The 21,012-nt window shown below is 32.0% G+C and overlaps 2 protein-coding genes across 6 annotated transcripts in view; one reads left to right on the top strand and one right to left on the bottom strand.

The window, feature by feature from the left end:
* Window positions 1–644: 644 nt before the first annotated feature.
* LOC148278627 (translational regulator orb2-like) overlaps window positions 645–21,012 on the bottom strand; it is a 273,697-nt gene continuing 253,329 nt past the window's right edge. For both annotated transcript variants that reach the window (XR_015823137.1, XR_015823138.1), the window contains exon 10: window positions 645–1,044. The gene's annotated coding sequence lies outside the window, so the exon portion shown is untranslated. The remainder of the gene's footprint in view (window positions 1,045–21,012) is intronic.
* Window positions 6,422–21,012, top strand: part of LOC148278628 (cytotoxic granule associated RNA binding protein TIA1) — a 106,756-nt gene continuing 92,165 nt past the window's right edge. For 2 of the 4 annotated variants that reach the window (XM_088231123.1, XM_088231127.1), the window contains exon 1: window positions 6,469–6,522. The gene's annotated coding sequence lies outside the window, so the exon portion shown is untranslated. Of the gene's footprint in view, window positions 6,523–21,012 lie in introns of all 4 variants that reach the window. The other 2 variants (XM_088231125.1, XM_088231126.1) reach the window with 2 other exon arrangements.

Raw genomic sequence — 21,012 nt, forward strand, 5'->3', positions numbered from 1 at the left:
ATCGCCGAATCACAATTAGAGAAGTCGCTGATGATGTTGGCATATCGATTGGCTCAAGCCATGAATTTTTTTAAAATGTTTTGGGTATGGAACGCGTGGCAGCAAAATTTGTTCCAAACTTGTTGAATTTCGAACTAAAACAGCGGGGAACGGAAGTTGCTCAGGTGTCACTAAATGAAGTCTACGACGATGCAGAATTACTGAAACGTGTTATAACATGTGACGGAACATGGGTTGATGGATATGACGTGGTAACTCGACGGTCAACGAGCACGCCGAACACGTTAGCGGCTGCCACAGATAAAGCAAACAAATAATATGAATGAAAATTTCAGCATACTTCAGGGGCATGTATACGAGTACCAACATAATTAAATGCAATATTTGAGTTTGTGCAAATGAGGGAGAGGATACATGTGCGTGTGGGAATGAATGAGGGAGAGGGTGCGTGTGTGTGGGTGCGTAAGTATGAAAAAAATATTTGCTTAAAACTTGTAAATTGTATTAAAAATGGTACAATAAAGAGCTTAGTAAAAAGTTAGAGACCTTTTTGTTAAAATTCAAATGACGAAATGATATAAATTTTTTTTTAAATTTTTTTTTTAGTATGTTAAATTTCAAAACCATATTCTGAAAAAAAAGCATTTTATTTTTTAAATTTAACTGATACACATCGAATGAATAATGTGCGACGAGTCCTATACAATACGAGGACGGTAGGTAACCACAAAATGCAGTAAATACGGAATAATGACAACAATAAAATAAGGTTTGACAATACGCGAGCGTTGATTCAAAACGAACACACAAATGCATATTATATGCACCTACATAATATATCAATAAGAATAACATATAAGTTTGATAGAAATGATTCGGATTATAAAAATCAGGTGTCACAAACAGTTGGCCCGCAGTACGGGGATACATAATTATATTAAAAGATCTTCTCACTATAAAACTTATATATGTTCAGGGATAGAGAGCAACGGAGAGGAGGATGCGGACAAAGACAATTTATTTTTGACAGGATTATGGATGGTTCTAGTTTCCATAATAACAATTCATCAATAAAACAATATAATTGAGACACGCCGATGGTAAATATTTATAGTGCCATAACCCAGGGTGAAAATACGTGTGCATGAAGAAAAGTCAGACCGCAATCCTCTTCAGATAAAACATTATTAGGTATACTCAGAACGGCGTAAGTATAGCCTGTGAGCTCGCCAATACATGACAGATGACATTAACATAACCATAGAAAAACATAGCAGTTGAGCTCTCAGAAGTAAAGCAAAGTGAATGCAGCAATGCTTGAACTACATGTCAAAAATATTCTAATAATAAATAATATTATTTGGCCATTTAAAGCATACCTTGGTTTAATTACTAAAAGTATTTTATCGGTTGGGTAGGTGTATTTAAAAAAAATGTTGCGTACCTGAAAAAAGCACAAATAATTATGTTTTTGTAAATGATGTCAGTAGCGACACTCAGAGAGTGGCTTTGTGACCTTTTGACATTTTTTATAAGAAATTCATGGCGTAGCCGAAATACTGTTATAAAAACGAGGATGTTTTTGTTGATTGACGTTAGCAGGCGCTACCCAGGGGCGACTTTGTGACGTGAGAAATTATTTAAAAAAAGAGATTTATGGCGTAGCCGAAATATTGTAATTAAAACGAGGATGTTTTTGTTGATTGACGTTAGCAGGCGCTACCCAGGGGCGACTTCATGACGTGATGAAATTATTAATTTAAATATTTTTTTTCATTTTACATAGCGTAGCCGAGATAAGAAATTGCGTGGTGTTTCGAAATTTAACCGTGTAGGTAGCCGCCTAGTTACAATATTATTTTTGTATTTGTATAACTCCTGTTTTATAATGTTTATGTATTTATCGCTATAATAATTAAACTAAAGATAGTTTTTACTTTTAATCGCTATCCGTTTTTTAAATTATGTTTGTAACACTCAGTAATATTTATTTTTCAAGTATTCAATGTTATTTTTGCATTTTAATTAATATTGTTAATATAAAGCGTATTTTTATTAATTCGAATTTACTAGACTGTTTTTATTACAAAAAATAAAAATGCATATTTCTCTATGTATTTTTCTGTTATAAACAATCTATTAAAATAATACACATCAAATTTCCATTGTCTGTTGATTTTATTTGCAATCTTCTTTTTTTTTCGATGGTTAAAACTCTAGGAAATTCAAAGACAATAAAATTTTTACTGTCATATGTTGACGAGCTCACACGCTATACATAGCCCCTTAGAACGTTTGCATCATAATGCATTTACGTTACCAAATAAACAGGTTTAGTTTTCCCAAATGGTGTAACTTTCCGTTGATACGTAGGATTCTGGGTACTTGTTTATGTTTGAATTCCAAAATGTAAAATAATTCATTTTCAAATATAGAATTCTGTTTGCAAATGTCAAATTCTGCTCTTCTCACCAACAGGGCTGCATTTTTTAGGAACGTGATTTTGAAAAATGTGTTGAATGTCGGTTAATATTATTTTGGTATTATCGAAAATCCAGTAAAAAGAAATAAATAGGTAGAAATTATAAGGAAATAATCAGATTGGGATCCACAAAAAACGAAAGCTGTTATGTAAACATTCAAAACCAAAAAAAAATAGAGACAAAAAATTAACATCCTTCAATTTTTTTTGTACTTGCATTCTCGGCGAATACATCCTTGACCGATAAAAAAAATATTTACGCTCCTGATCTTTCTTCTACGTAATAAATTGAAGATATTAAGAGTTATGAATATGATCGTTGCAAAGATCTACATTTCGCTGAAAACCGCACGTAAATCGATCCTGTCCAAACATTGCTTTATATATATATATATATATATATATATAAAGCCTGATGTTAAAAGGCATATTTATTTATTTATGTATACTTTTAAATTGTTTGTATTCTTTTTTGAGGTAAACTTCAGCCAGACGACAGAATTTGATCAAGGATACGGCTCTACCTAATGTAGGGAGTACCGCTTTACCCACCGTTAAACTACTGGGAGTTTTACTCAATTCTGACCTATCTCTTGACGCTCAAATTAGTAGAACGATAAGTTCATGCTTCTACCAGCTGAGACAAATTAAATGCATACGCAAAAAATTGCCGGTTGATGCCGCCCGTCAATTAATAAATGCGTTTGTAGTGTCTAGAGTCGATTATTGTAATGGTATCTATGCAGGTCTACCAATGAACAAAATGACTCGCTTACAATCTGTATTGAATGCCGCAGCGAGACTTATTTTCGGAATCTCTAAGTTCAGTCATATAACTCCACTACTTCGGGAACTACACTGGCTACGTTTTCCACAGAGGGTCGAATACAAACTCTGTTGGCTTATGTATAAGTCACTACGCAACTCGGCTCCGGAATATCTAAGGGAACTATGCATTCCAGATGAACTAGCTGACAGGCGTCTCACGCTTGGATCAGCTACGTCTACGGCGAGAGGAAAAGTTATTATACCTCTACGCAAACAGCGCACTAAATTTGGTGAACGCGCATTTGCGGTCGCAGGCCCTATGGCATGGAATGCTCTCCCAGCAGAGGTGCGAGGCTGTGAAAGTGAAGTGATGTTTCGGAAAAAACTTAAAACCCACTTGTTCTCTAAATCATTTGAATAAATCAGTAGCACGTGACAACAAAATAAATTATTTTAATTAAATTACAAATTTAAAAGCTTCAATTAAATTAACTTAACAATAGAATCACCATGTAAAGCGCCCTTGAGGTATTTTATTACGAAAATGGCGCTGTATAAATTATCCATAATAAATAAATAAAATAAATAAACATTTTACAGAATGTGAAACTATAAAAAAATTTCAAGTTGTAACTCGTTTTTTGACCAAATAAACGTTGTTTTTTGTATAAGTGAAACCGATAAGAAGACCCACGATCTAGATTGAGGCAAAATACAATAATAAAATATTATTTGACTATGTTAACGTTTTCCCAATTAACAAACAGTGTCAGTATAAGATAATGACAGATCATTTCCTCGATTGCAGTTTTAAATCCAAAGTAACCCACCAGATCGTGACCCGACAAGTATCGGCACAGCAGCTGACGGTGCCGCGACAGAAGAACTACTGTGGAGATAGAACAATGGGGAGTGTAGTACCAAAACTGTTTAATTTAATACCTTTTGAAAATCGTTAGGAAAAAAACATAAATACACAAAAAAATAGTCAAAAACTTATTAAAACCAGCAAGTGAAACTTAAGTGTGAACATAAATATATTTTATTATTCATGTATTATTAAACTATGTACTTAAAAAATATTGTAATGTAACCCGCAGACAAGCCTCGGCTTTGTGGGAACAACTTAACTGGAGATGCAGGTATACCGATCTCAATTATATGTCTTCCTGCAAAAAACACCACTTGCTTACTTTAGAAGATCGCCGTCTACTATTGGACATTGGGGTGCTTCATGACGTACTCAGTGGACGCCTTGATAGTCCGGCTCTTTTGTCAGAGTTATCATTAAATGTCCCCGGCTACCGCACCCGTCACACGTCGAGCTCTCTATTTCATGTGCCAGCAGTTCGTACGAACTATGCCCAGAACTCTCCACTTATACGTTTTGCTAGTGAATATAATTTGAACTTTCCCCTTATTGATCCATTTGATTGTAAAAAAATAACATTTAAAATGCGCGTCTTAAAACATTCTTTTTTGTCTTATACTTAGTTTCAATAATAAAGTTTTATTTTATTTTATTAAATTTTATCTCTATTTCTTAATATTTTATATATATTTATATTTTCGATACCTGACACCCTCTTTCCAATATAACACCCACACACCCACCCTCTCACTCACTTACACTCACACAAACACACTAGTATGTATTGTACGTGTATTTAATGTATTTCTGTGGATATCTGTCATTGGTTTTATTCTCTGTATATGTTATTTGTTATATTTGTATTACATGTATTACTGTTGATATCCCCAATAAATAAAATAAAATAAAAATACAATTATGTACCTATGTTATTTTATTTGTTAAAAAAAAATAAAACTGGAAAAAAAAAAAAAACGCTTCAGAGTACGTGGAGGAAGTACATTCACTGCCTATGTCAGATAATCCATATTTTCAAAATTCCTGATGATGTCTTAAAATAAGGGCACATTTTTTTATTTATTTATTTGACACTTTATATACATATACAATATATATACATATAAGGGCGGGCATATTGCCTTAAGGCAATTTCTCCCTACCTACTCAAACCGTTCAGTTTGAGAAAATTATAAATACATGGACATATTGAATCTTATAATTTCATACAAACATTAAAAATAATGATTAACAAAATAATAATATATGTAAAAAAATTAACACTAAAATATGAAGAGAGGAGAGGGGATGGGAAGGAAAGAAGAAGGATAAAGGAACAATTTAAATATTTAGATAGTGACATTTCAATCTTGACTTAAATGTAAATAAAGAAGGGGCGTCTCTAACATTAGTGGGTAGTCGGGTTGTGGTCCTGTGGCTAGTGTCTCGGGCTCACGGACCAAATGTCTGTGGTTCGAATCCCACTCTACCCCAACTCTATTCCATTTTCTAATAGTGAGTTATTTAAAACTCGTTGAAAATGGCCCTCAAAATGAAATATTTGGACAAATCATACGAACGCAAATAAGTCTTTTAAAAAAAAAAAAGTATTCCACATGTGTTGTGCAGAATAATTTATAAATGAAATATACATATCAATTGTACACAATGTTATTATTAGAGCACTTAAAAAAATATGTTATAAATGAATATGTTTTTTTTAACAAAATAAACATATTTAGTTTGATTTTATCTTAGCACCCTGCTAGGGATCGAACCCTGAACCTCAAGTATGGTTGGCGAACGCGCCAATTTCCGCACCGCAAGGCGGACTTGTTCAAACTCGATTACCTTTTTCAGGAGTTTTATCTGAGAGTAACCTTCGAATCAAAAGACAGTCGTCAGGATTCTGTTTCTTTTTCACAAAACCGAACTGTATTCTTAATCCTCCCGGATACGAAACAATTATGTTCTTAAACACTGTTGAACATTAAATGTTTCGCTTATGTCGGAGCATTCATATTTCAATATCTCAACTCGGTATTATTTTTCAGGATTTTTACCTAAAGTCTTTTTCACAAACAACACTGTACTTCTCTGCCCTCCCGGACACAGAATCGCATAAAAAAGTGCATTTTTGGAATGCTTATTTGTCTGTGAATACGCCGCTGATTCTCGGCTTAGATCGCGCCGTTTTCGAATACGGGTCCAACAAAGGCATCCGTGCCTTCGTTTTAAACCCGGATTCCACCCGGTTCGGGGTGCGAAAACCCAAGGGTGTGTCGCTTGGAATGTTCCCTAGCACTGCGCAGGCGCATACCTCGTACAGCGGTAGTGTAATTTTGCCTTCAGTTCAAAGTGAATCATTGAGGGAGGGTGTCAAATGTCAAAATCTCAAAAAATTGTAAGAAAAAAAGTGTTTTTGCCTCAAAAAACTACCCCGGACACTTTAGAAACGCCTCAGCAGTGATTTTACCGCACCTAAACGTGTTTTTGTGCTGAATTTAACGCTTCAAACTCAATTTTCAACCAAACGTCCAATGTTCTTTGTGTGAAATTCGTCCATTTCTCGAATTAACTTTAAACGTCCACAGTACAAAGTCATACATGAAGCGGTTTTTAATGTTTACAATATAATTATATACAAAAAAAAATGCAGTTGGAAAAAATATTAATAAATGAATTATTTTAGTCCCGATTTCATTCGCGTAATAATCCGTACGTCAAAAAATAACAGTTTTAAAAAAATCCCATATAAACATAAAAATAAAATTTAATTAAAAAAACTCATTCATATACGTCATGTTTTGAAGATTTAAAAAAGCTTACCCTAAAAATATTTTAAAAAAAACGAAAATAATTAAAAATTGTGTTTTTATTTATTTTTTAAAAGTGAAATAAAATAACATAAAAATATTATTTATTTTGAACAAACTTGCGTCTTTTATGTTTAATCGTGTGATTTTCATCGCCAAACGGTGCATAGGGCACCGGCTGGATTGTTGTGTTGTCTTGATCATAACTTATTGAGGGCATGACGATCGGACTTGCGCTTCGAATGGCAGTCGATGGTAATGTTAAAATGAGAATTTGTTAATACATTTTTTTAGGTACGTGCAAATGTTTTCAGATAATTATCAGATTGATAGGCAGATTGATGAATGTCACGTAGTGTTTGAAGTGGTCACTCAAACTAGTAAAAAACGAGTTATAATTTTTGTGAACGTCTAGACTAACTTCTCAATATTTATTGAATAAAAATCCTAACAATTAAATGTCCATTTTTAATTAGGTCAGAGTTTTTTTAAAAAATAATCTCAAAGATGTCATAAACCCTGTAAATGCTTTCACCTGCATGTTGTTTTCTGAAGTTGGTTCTTCGTCTTTATTTTAAAAAAAACGACAGCAATTTTAACTCTACAATGCTTAATGTAAACGATCTAACACATACCGATAATCGTTGTATAAAAGTGATTTTAAACATGTTTATCACTCGGCGACTAGTTTATTATATTGTGGCCTCCGTGGTGTAGTGGTCAAGACGCTTGACTCACACACGAAAGGTTCCGGGTTCGATTCCCGGTGAGAACACAAAAATTAAAATGTGATTTTTCTCAATCCTGGGTGTTCTGTGATGTAATTCACCACTATAATTGGGCCTCCTGGCCTGTTGTGGTGCAAAAATAAATAAATAAAAAAGTATTGTCCACAAATTAGCCTAATTATATTGTATACTTTATTTAAAAAGTCACCACCAGCGCCGCAATTACAAACGCTATCTTCATCGTTACATATCGATAATACAGTACTTATGATTTTCTTGTTGTTTTACTGTAGAATGTTTTTTATTATTTAAACTTTCTACTGAATATGCTGTATAATTTTTAGGTTATTTTTTTAAAATATAAATCTTGTATTATTTTTGGTTTGATTTTTTTTTTATATAAATCTTGTTTTTAAAATTCATGTTTTTGGAAAAAAAAGGGAAAAAATATTAAGCCATATTTGTTGATATTATAAATGTTTGTAAAAGGCAAATTTGCCGTTTATGTTAATAAAATAAAATAAAATAAAATATTGTGAACAAATCTTTGAAACTTCTCGCTTTTATCAATATAATGGCGACGGAAAAAAATATAAATACAATCAAAACTCTTAACTGCTCACTAGTTCGACCCCATCTATACGCTTCTCCTATTTGGTCTCCATTCTACAGGACTCATATTGACCATATCGAGTCTGTCCAACACCGTTTTCTCAGAAAAGTGGCATGGTTGTTTGGATTACAAAGGGGTAATTATTCCTATTTTGAAATAGAGCAATCTCTTAATCTGTCTTCATTGGAGAGACGTAGAACTGAGATGGACCTTATATGCATTTTCAAAATACTTAATGCTTTAAGTGATGTCCCATCTCTGTTGCGATCAATTTCTTTTCATGTTCCCAACCGTGTCACCAGAAGTCAAATCTGCTATTTACAAAATATTCTAAGAGCAACTTTGGTTTTTATGCCCCAATGTCCAGAATGTGTAGATTAGTCAATTCATCACACGAATTCAAATTCTTTTGGATAGATCTTCCGGCTTTTCGTAGATCTATTCACGACTAAATCATTGTGGGATGAAGTTAGATTAGCATGGTTTGGCTCAAAGTCTTGTCTTTCGTTTTTATTTATTTATTTATTTTAAAGAAACAAACAGTCGACAATGATATAGTAACATTAAAAAAATACAGTTTAAAGACAGACCAGCAAAGTTTCTAAATAAGAATCATACATATTATTAAATTGTGTTACAACAAAAGGGTGTGTTTATGTGTATTTGTATGATAGTAAGTGTAGATGTATGTTTATGTGTATTAGTGTAGGAGTAAGTGTTCAGGTGTGTGTAAGTGTGAGCATCATTAAATTGTAAGTGGGATCGTATTGCACCCAGAAATAAGGAGTCTTAATTTATTTTTTAATAAATTAAGGGGCATGTAAAATATATCTATAGATGAAAAAAAAGCATTTTTTAGAGCAAGAACGATAGAGGAAAGAGTGTTATACAAAGTTAGTGCTACAGACTGGCAGATGGAATAAATACTTATTTCTTGTCACGCGAAAGGGGACATTGAGATTAATTTAGGAGAGTAGGTTAAAATAGTCTACTTTATTTTTTAATAATTTATGCAAATAGCATAATTCAGATACTGTGCGTCTATTTTCAAAGGTAAAAAATCAATTTAGTTTGGCAGATTGGCTGAGAGTACTAAGCGTTTTATTATTTTTATAATCTAGGTATTTTAAAAATTTTCGTTGAACATTTTCAATCCTTTCCTTGTTTGTTATGTATTGAATATGAGTATATTGTACAGCATTATTGTATTGGTCTTATTTATGTTCTTTTTGTTCATTTTTTTGTATTCATGTTTCTTTATGTAACTGTTGTAATTGGCTTTGGCCGAATCAAAAATAAATAAAATAAAACATAATATTGAGACGGTATAAACTAACATCAATATTTATGTACGAAAATGTGAATTTTTGTATAAAAATTAAACGTATCTTCATCGATAACCTGTAATTGATCATGTTCATGAAAAGAAGAATAATAATCTAAATAATTATTTATCAAAGCAATTGCAACAAAACTAACTGCGATCTAACATGTTCAGAAATAAATGCAACAGATAAAATTAAATATCTTGGTGTATACATAGACCAAAACTTAAAATGGAAGGACAATATAAAGGAAGTAGTTAAGCGTATTAGAAAATGTATAAACATATTTATTAGTTTAAGGAATATTTTCAAAATCAATCATTTGAAAACAGCTTATTCCTCAATTGTACAATCTATGTTACAATATGATATAGTTGGATGGGGTGGGGTGGTGCATGTGCCAATATATTGAGCCCTCTTAAAATGGTACAAAGAATTATTAAAAAGGAATTTTAAAGAAACCGTCAACACTCAATGCGAAAATTGTATATAATTTATTTAAAGTTCAAACAGTAGATAATATTTATAAAATAAATTTATAAAGAAGAAAAAATTAAAGAATTTGAGATGAATAAGTCACTCAGATACCAAAGTAATATTAAAATCCCTAAATTCCACACAAGTCATGGTCGAAATAGCTTCGTCTTTTAGGCACTATTATTAAAATAATTTCCATTTTACGAATTAATAAAGGAAAAAAATAAAAGAATTTGAAATGAATAAGTCACTCGGATACCAAAATAATATTGAAATCCCTATATTGCACATAATAATGGTTAAACTAGCTTCGTTTTTTAGTCACTATTATTAAAATAAATTCTATTTTACGAATTAAAAAAAAAGCAAAAATAAAAGAATTTGAGATGAATAAGTCACTCAGATACCAGAATAATATTGAAATCCCTAAAGTCAAAATAGCTTTGTCTTCAAATTTATCCAAAATTACAATTATCTGCCCAATGAACTAAAAACTATGAAAACGAATATAACAATAAAAAAATTCAAAGTAAAATTAAATAAATTTTTTGAACCCTTGTAAGAACTGCTTTCTGTTTTAATTGGTATTAACGTACTATTTTTTCTGTTTTTCATTTTAAATCCTTTAAGTTTTTTTTTCACATGAACTCGTATATTCAAAATGATATCAATTGTAATAAACAAATAATTATAACAGTCTAAGTCCAAGCACAAGAGTAAGTCTCTCTCTTTGGAGAGATAAGCCAGGGTTTCCTAGGACAGCGGTGCCCGTATTTTAACGGCCGTAGTGAACGATGATGCGGTGGATAACCGTCGTAACGGTGACTAGAGTGTGGTTTCCTAGGAAAACGGTGTTACCAACACCATTTAACACCGTTTCCCTAGGAAACCACTCTCTAGTCGACGTTACGACGGCAGTCTACCGCATCACCGTTTACTACGGCCGTTAAAATACGGGCACCGCTGTCCTAGGAAACCCTAGCTTTACAGTGATAACATTTACTAGATGTACAAAAGTAGATTTGTATTAATAAAAAAAAAACGTGGACCACGTATGAAAATATATTGATTATTAAAAAAATAAATACAAAAATAATTTCCTGATGAAACCAGTTGACATAGAAAAGTCGGTAAGAGGTCATTTATAATGGACGTAATATTTGCTAGAGACCCCAAAATTATTGTTTTAAATATTACTAATATACTGTTTTTATTTGAGAGTATTCACTTCCATAAATTGATTTTGAGTTCTGATACAAAAACGTCAAACTGAAAAGTTTCGGGATGACCTACTTGGAAAGTATCCAAAAATGAAATCAAATCTGCGGGTTAATTGTCAATTTAACTAAAAGATTTGCATATTTTATTCACGAAGCTTTTTGATTGTGGATACTGTTAAATAAGTATAAGTTGCGTCTGTTTTTTTCCAAAAAAAATATAAACGCTTGAGGTAGAACAAAATGGTTAAAGTTATATCTCATTCGAAAGAAAATTTGCTTAACAAGACATTGTGTTTGCTTTTACGTTACGTATATTATTTTATTTAACCGTATTATGGATACGTATAACAGGAAATTTAACGAAATAGATATATTTACCAAAAATATTAAATTTATCAAAACTGCCATAGGTAATAAATTGTCTTTGTCCGCATCCTCCTCTCCGTTGCTCTCTATCCCTGAACATATGTAAGTTTTATAGTGAGAAGATCTTTTAATATAATTATGTATCCCCGTACTGCGGGCCAACTGTTTGTGACACCTGATTTTTATAATCCGAATCATTTCTATCAAACTTATTTGTTATTCTTATTTATTTATTATGTAGGTGCATATAATATGCATTTGTGTGTTCGTTTTGAATCAACGTTCGCGTATTGTCAAACCTTATTTTATTGTTGTCATTATTTCGTATTTACTGCATTTTGTGGTTACCTACCGTATTGTATAGGACTCGTCGCACATTATTCATTCGATGTGTATCAGTTAAATTTAAAAAGTAAAATGCTTATTTTTTCAGAATACGGGTTTGAAATTTAACATACTTAAAAAAAAAATTTTTGTTAATATAAACAGCTCCCCAGGGAGTTGAATCCAGTCCTTGTCTACAAAAATTTGGACAAACTCAAAATATTGTTGATAAATTACCTGGTCCATGAAGAAGTATAGAAATTGAAAAAAAAATATTTTCAGGCGTTGCCTAGTATGTAGGTGAAATAATTCAATTAGATGAATCTCACCCGCATAAATAAAGGTTACAGCTTTTTAACTTCACAAACATCAACAGATGAAAGAATTGAAGGAATATGGATGTTCAAATATAGGCAGAATGGTGAATGTTACACAGTGTGTAAAGTGGCCACATAAACCAGTAACACTGTAGATGCCTAGACTTCAATATTACCTTCTTTTGAATGTTCTTCATCTCTGTTGTAAAATGTTAAGTTTACTAAATATGTTTTGTAACTTGACTTAAAAAATCTTTTATTTTATTAGTTGGTTGGAAGAAATTGCCATTTGGCAATAAGCCCGCCAATGCACAATTAATGTTATGTCCAAAAAGTTAAATTAAAAAAATATATTTAAAAAAGATACTATTGATTATTGAATAATTTGGTGTTAAATTATAAAGGAGAATACGTTATTAACCTTTTGTTTGGCGTTGACATAAGTTGTATCTGTTTGTTTCCAAATGAACAAAATAAGACAGAAAAATACAACTTTTCCCTACTTAAATCACTGCTATTCAACGTGTCATAATGAGAGTAGCGCGATGTCATACAAGGTGTGTTCAGAAAATAACCAAATTTTTTAATTTTCTTTGTTTTTTACCGATCCATTTTTTAAATATTTTTTATATATTTTATTTTTTTATTTTTAAACCATATATCACAAAGTATTTAACAAGTATAATACGTTGAATTACATTCCCAGGAGTTGCAAAAACTCAATTCGGGACATAAATAACATAAGCATTTAGAAAATAACACATATTGAGAACAACAAAGAAACAAAGCAAGTTTAGCACCTTTATAACTAAATATACAACAACAATATACACGCCTAAAACCTTTTCTTACACAAGCAGAATAAATATATATAAAAAAACGCTTTTAAGAATAAAAAAAAGTAGTGAATCTACTAAGGGAGATAAGGTCATTAACATCGCATGCCATGCAGATAATGCTGCCATAGTGATGATGAGAACATATCCATCTCAGTTAGTAAACATCTGGATGCCTAAGAAATGTCGTATAGTACAATGAACACATGATTATTGGAAACATTCGGATATACAATTCGTGTGTCAGACCAAATCACGGTGTATACAACAGAGGCGAGGATAAATAGAGAGAAAATAAAAAATACGAAGAATCAAGTAGAAAAACTAAATAGAAAAAACAAATAACTGCTCAGAACGTCAGAGATGAAAGTACTGAAGGCAAACGCAGGGAAATCCAAAAGAGGCAGAATCCAGAGTCAAGAAGTTAGACGGATTTGCGATACCCAGTGCATGGTAAATAGATTATGGAGAGATTACGTCAGTAATTCCATTAATCGAAAGCTCTAAAATTTCCTACAGCATTGCCCACGAAATCCCGGCCGTTTGCCGTCTGCCCGGAAGACCACCAAGGAGAGGGAAGAACAGCTGAAACTCGAAGTCTCAGGAGTTGTCTCAAAGTCTGAGAATTTTGCTGTCCATTCGCTCTGCTCGTCCAATCCAACGCACCAATATTTTATTGATTTTGTCGATATCAGCCTAACGCGATGCACGGATATCGAAGTTTGGTATCTATCGAGCAAAAACGCGTTTATTTTTTTAATCATATCGTTAACCAAAGACTTTTTGAAAAGTCAAATCAACAGGTGCCTACGACTTCAACCGTTCCAGTGATTATTGTGGCGAACATATTTTTTTTTATTTTCAATTTATTTTTTACATATTTACACAGCAATTTACAAGTAATTATTTATACAATAAATTAATTAAGTAGTAAAAGTAAACATACATATTTTTTTTTGCTGTTGGTTCATCTAAACTGCCTAACTAGGGATAGCTTCCCCGTTCTAAGGCAGTAAATTATGTATTTTATAATAATTTTAAAAAGTAATTACAGTTTTATCATAATGTGGGCTTTTTCAGTCTTAAAAGTAAACAATAAATATCCGGAGAAAACATGAATAATACCAAAATCTCTATATCCTAAGTCCTAAGTCATTACTAGTAAAACAAGAAACCAGCTTACGTCCTTCTACATCGGACAACAATGTCTCTAACTCCCTCCGACCGACCGAAGTGAAAGAAAACAGTTGATTCAAATTAATAATCCCTTGTCTTCTCCAATCACTGTTACTTCTGGAGTACCTCAAGGAGCCCACCTTGCTCCATTATTATTTAATATTTTTATAAATGATATTATCAATGTTTTTCGAAATACAAAATTCTGGCTTTTTGCTGATGACAACAAGGTACTTAAACTGATTGAATCTCCCAGTGATTGTCTTCTTTTTCAACATGATATTAATTGTTTTAATAAATGGTGCGACATCAATTGTCTTCAACTTAACATTGACAAATGTAAAATAATATCTTTCTCGCGACGAAAAAAACCTAATCAATTCAACTACAAACTAAAAAATACTTTCCTTTCAATGGTTTCGTCAATAAAGGATCTTGGCATTACTTTAGATAGTAAACTCTCCTATCGTGAACACATTGATAATATTGTAAACAAATCTCTCAAACTTCTCGGTTTTATCAATAGAGTGACGGCGGACTTCAAAAATATTAATACCATCAATACTCTTCATTACTCACTAGTTCGACCCAATCTAGAATATGCTTCTTCTGTTTGGTCTCCATTCTACAGGACTCATATTGACCATATCGAGTCTGTCCAACACCGTTTTCTCAGAAAAGTGGCATGTTTGCTCGGGTTACAAAGGGGTAATTTTTCCTATTTTGAAATAGAGCAATCTCTTAATCTGTCTTCATTGGAGAGACGTAGAACTGAGATGGACCTTATATGCATTTTCAAAATACTTGCTTTAAGTGATGTCCCATCTCTGTTGCAATCAATTTCTTTTCATGTTCCCAACCGTGTCACCAGAAGTCAAAATCTGCTATTTATAAAATCTTCTAAGAGCAACTTTGGTTTTTATGCCCCAATGTCCAGAATGTGTAGATTAGTCAATTCATCACACGACTTGGAATTTTTTGGGATAGATCTTCCGGCTTTTCGTAGATCTCTTCGCGACTAAACAGTGTGGGATGAAGTTGGATTGGCATGGTTTAGCTCAAAGTTTTTGATCTTTCGTTTTTTTTAAATATATTGTATACTATTATTGTTTTGCCCTTGTTTGCCTTTGCTAAATAGTTTTATGTTCTTTTTGTTCAGTTTCTTGCATTTGTGTTTCTTCATGTAACTGTTGTTATTGGCTTAGGCCGTATATATATATAATAAATAAATATGGATTCAAAATGCAGTCGACATCTTCCTCAGCCTGGCAATCCCACCACATTTCCACCACATTTTAAATCAAAGATAACTTTTCTGCTCACACAAATTTAAAATACACATTTGGTCATGATATTCACAATTACAATACGTGTTACTCGGGGAATCTTCGTGTGTCTAAGTTTCGCTCAACGAAGTTTGGCTGTAGGTCTCTGGAAAATATTGGCCACTGCGAATTTAATAAACTGCCCGATGAGCTAAAACACGAAAAATCGAATTAAAAAGAAAAATGTATTACTTAAATCTTTTTGATAGTGATATTCATTAATGTAATTTAAATATATGGTGTAAAGTACTGTGTTTTACGTTTCTTGTACAATAATGTTTTTTTACCATTTCGGATGCATTACTTATGAATGATATTATGTATTGTCACAAAAATGTTTTTTTTAATGTACGGTCCCAAATGAGTTTTTTTAAATAACTCCTGGGAGTATAATATGTGGTTTTTGTACGTTATGTTTTATTAACAATAAAAACAAATAAAAATAATATTAATTAGTAAAATGCGATCTCTCAAGCAAATGTGGACATGTAGAACGAATGGACAGCGAAAGAGCGGCTAAGAAAATTTACAATGCGAATGTTGATGGATGCAGAAATAGAGGAAGACCAAGAAAGACATGGCACGACCAAATCCAACAAATACTTGAGGATGGACATGTCAAAAGACGGAGTAATCGGCGCGCGTGCACGAGAAGATGTATGAATGTAGAGGAAGCGAGATCTGTATGCAAAGATAGAGTGATGTGGCGTTAACCAGCAAAATTTGGACAAATTCAAAATATTGTTGGTAAATTACCTGGTCCGTGAATAGTATAGAAATTGAAAAAATAATATTTTCAGGCGTTGCCTAGTATGTAGGTGAAATAATTCAATTAGATGAATCTCACCCGCATAAATAAAGGTTTCAGCTCTTTAACTTCACAAACATCAACAGATGAAAGAACTGAAGGAATATAGATGTTTAAATATAGGCAGAATGGTGATTGTTACACAGTGTAAAGTGGCCACTTAAACCAGCCGTTGACAGGTCATAAGCCCTGTAGATGCCTAAACTTCTATATTAACTTCTATTAAAAATATTTAAGTAAAAAAAAAAATTTTGATTTTTGACTTTTGGATTTTTTATTCGATATTTCGTGTTTTAGCTCATCAGGCAGTTTATTAAATTTGGAATGGCCAATATTTTCCGAAGACCTTCTACCGAACTTTGTTGATCGAAATTTAGGCACATGATGATTCCCCGAGTAACGGGTATTGTAATTGTGAATATCATGACCAAATGCGTATTTTAAATTTGTGTGAGCAGAAAAGTTATCTATAATTCATGTTCACCACAATAATCTATGGAATGGTAGTGCTCTATGCATCATTGGATGGCGGCCTCCGTGGTGTAGTGGTCAAGACGCTTGATTCACGCACGGAAGCTTCCGGGCTCGATTCCCGGTGAGAACACAAAAATTAAAATGTGATTTTTCTCAAGCCTGGGTGCTCTGTGATGTAATTCACCACTGTAATTAGGCCTCCTGGCCTGTTGTGGTGCAAAAAAAAATGTAAAATGTAGACGCAGACAGGTTGTTAACTGAAAATATACGTCAAAGTTGTAGGCACCTGTTGAGTTGACTTTTCAAAAGTCTTTAGTTAACGATTTTATTTAAAAAATAAATGCGCTTTTGCTCGATAGATACACAAACGTCGATATCCGTGCATCATTTAAGGCTGAGATAAGCACTATCGACCAAATCAAGAAAGGAGTGGTGCGTTAGTTTGGACATGTAGAGCGAATGGACAGCGAAAATCCGTCTAACTTCTTGACTCTAGATTCTGCCTCTTTTGGGTTTCCCTGCGATTGCTTTTAGTACTTTCATCTCTGACGTTCTGAGCAATTATTTGGTTTTTCTATTTAATTTTTTAATGTGGCTGTATAAAATAGCCAACTCTTTATTTGATTTCCGAGAAATTGTACGAGTAAAATTAATAAGGTTTCGTGTACTGCAGAGACTCACAAGGCAACAGATGTTATTTCTGGAAGAAAACTGCCGAACCAACGACAATTGAACGTATTTATGCAGAAAGCAGCCAGCCATAGAAAAGCAAAACTGAGATAATTGCATTTTTGTGAAAAGGGTGAATAATCAATCTCCACTTAAGTCAGAATGTTCTTTACTTTGAAAAATGATAAATAATAACCTTTAATTAACAACCTTACATACAATTTGTTATATAACGCTCATCTTCGACCCTTAAAAATTCTACAAAAAAAAATCATTAAAATAATACTTTATAATCATCCTTGGTCTCAACTACCGAACTGTTCAAAGAATTTAATGTTTTAAGCGTGGAGGATATCTACGGAATGTGCTGTATGCTCCGGGTGCATAAAGAGAGCCTCCCATCGGACCGTATTACGGGAAGGTTGAGAACAGGATGCCTCACTCTACCGAGAATTAAAACTACCCCGGCCAAACATCATTATACTTACATAGGACGGAAGCTTTTCAATAATTTACCACAAAATCTACGTCCAGAAATAAATTACGGAAAATTTTAGGATAAATTAAAGAAAAGGTTCTTGACATAATTAACATTAACTGTATTTTGAAAAAAGATATGTGCCCGTGTTTACAAATTTTGTGTTTTTATTTAATATTTTTTTAGTGTTATATTTTCTCTAATTTCAAATTTTTTTAATTTTTTATTTATTTTATTATTTTGTTATGCATTTTATATTTTATTTTTATGTTATTTTATAAACTTGCGAAACACGAAACCTAGACTCTTTTTTGGCAAGTTCAACCTTATGTGTTCCATTTTTCTACTGAATGTATTGTTTATTTATGCTAATAAAGGTTTTATTAAAAAAAAAAAAAATATTACATAATATGGAAACTTCACTGGTCCACTAAAGTTAAGTCTAACTGTGTAAAATATAAAACCTTGTAACTCTACTGTATGTTTCCTAAATAAAATAAAAGAAAATAAAATAAAATAATAAACTAAATAAAAATACCACTGACTGTGATAAAAAATTACTGGAGTAAAAATTAAAAAAAAATATATATATTAAAAAAATAAACGGAAGTTTGGCAAAAAAACGCAAAATTTCAATATTCAATAAATTTCTTTGATCCCCCTCGAAATACTTGCCCATTGCGACGATACATTGATGCCAACGCTGAATCCAATTTTCCATGCTCTTTTTATAGGCCTGCAAAGGTACGGCCTTTAGCTATCGTAGCGAATTCTCTCTTATGGTAAGTATGGCCAAAGAACACTACTTTATACAATGAGGAAGTTCAGTGGTTTTAAAAAAAAATATATTTGTTAAAAGACTGTTAAACTAAGTAAAAAATTATTTTTTTAAATTTTTATATATCGTATTATCGGCGCTACGATTTTTCAAAGTTTTGTATTTCTGAAATAATTCCGCGCGTAACGTCAGAGGTTCATTTCCGCTTATTCTCATTCAGTTCTTCCTATTGCTCCAGAAGCGACAAGCAGACCGGAAATCTTCCATAGCTCTCAGATCATAAGTTGATTCACATGAACCAGTGACGTCATTAAAAATAGTGCGTTTTTATCAAAATATTTTTTATTCTTTTTTCTGTACATTTTCAAGAAACTTTGCCGTACAATTTAATGCTCTAATTTTTACCCCGCGTAAGAAAAAAAAATGTATCCAATTTCCCGTAGGGCTGAAGTTCCTCATTACTAAAAAATTTAATAAGATTCCGAAGATGATTTAAAGAAAAAAAAAAATTAAATGGTTAATGTGTAACAGAGCAATATATTAATTATCATTTAATGTCATCTATTTTAATTTTTATTAATAAATTTTGTGTGAAAATAAGGTATGATTTTAGTTCTTAATAATCTTTATATTTATTTATTTATTCACACTTTTTATTAAAATACAATTCCATGTTCACTTTGCCCAGCTAACAAGGGTACATACCCCGTTCCAAGCTAGGCAATTACATTTTAATATATTATAAAAGTTAACAAATTAATATAGAGCACAGACAAACAAAATATAAACTTATTCGGATACACATTTTGATTCATATACATACAGACATACACATATATACACACATATATATATAAATATACACATATATACACATGTACATACACACACACACATACATACACCCATGCGCATACACATACATACATTCATAAAAACATAGACAATTTATTTATGCGAAACTTCATGGTTGTCATCTATAAATATATATTTTTTAAATTATTCTTTATTTTTTATATTTTATTTTTGACATCCAGTAAGGTTCTCCAATCCGTGGCATGCATCAACTTTTCTGACTCCCTACGACCAATGTCATGAAAGAGCGAGGTCAACACCTTCCGCAACTTGACAACACTCCCGTCCTTTGTGTTGAAACCTTTATTGTTAAGAGATTCATCTGACTGAATTATTTCACATACTAGGCAACGCTAGGCGAAATTGTAAATGTTACATAGTGTGTAAAGTGGCCACTTGAACCAGCCAATGACAGGTCATAAGCCCTGTAAATGCCATGACTTCCATATTCCCTTATTTAAAGTATTCTCCATCCCTATTATTATGATTATCAATGGTTGTGGTTTTCAAACTGTTTCATAATATTGTTAATTATTGTTAATTAATTAATTATCGATAATACGATACATAAAAAAATTAGCTTCGTTTAATAGTATTTAAACAAATATTTTTAAAAAAAACCACTGGACTTTCTCATTAGAAAATCCCACTTTTAAATAAGTTGTAGAAAACGTAAATAAATCAATGATAGCTTGTTGGTGTACATTCGAAGTCTCGTCTAACAAATTCGCCTTGAGATTTGATGTTACTGTTTTTGTTTCAAATCAGTCACTGATTAAATCAATATGATTTTCATATCACTAGCGCTTAAGCCTGCTCTATGGCCTACAGTCACGGAAAATGGATTCCGAATCCTTGACTTCCATATTCCCTTACTTAAGGTATTCTCCATCCCTGTTGTAATTTGTTAACCTAGGTACTTGTTTATAATTGAATTCCAAAACATAAAACAAATGTTTTTGCAAACGTCCAACTCCGGTCTTCTCACCAACAGAGGTGTGTACTTATGTGAGAATACGATTTTTAAAAATGTATTGAATTTAATATTATTTGAGTGTTACCAGAAGTCCAGTTATAAGAATTAAATGGCTAGAAATTAAAAGGAAAGAATCTGATTGAAATCCGCAAAAAACTAATGGTGTTTGTAAACATTCAAAAACAAACTTTTTTTAAACACAAAAAAACAAAACCTTTCAATTTTTTTGCAAATGCATTCTCCTCGAATGTAACCCTAGTAGATCGATGAATAAAACATTAATGCTCTCTACTTATTTTTTGCATATTAGATTGAAGATTTTAATACCTAAGA

Source organism: Micrasema longulum, unplaced genomic scaffold (genome assembly GCF_059751315.1).
Source record: "Micrasema longulum isolate JH-2025_06_02 unplaced genomic scaffold, ASM5975131v1 h1tg000850l, whole genome shotgun sequence".
Classification (NCBI taxonomy): Eukaryota; Metazoa; Arthropoda; class Insecta; order Trichoptera; family Brachycentridae; genus Micrasema; species Micrasema longulum.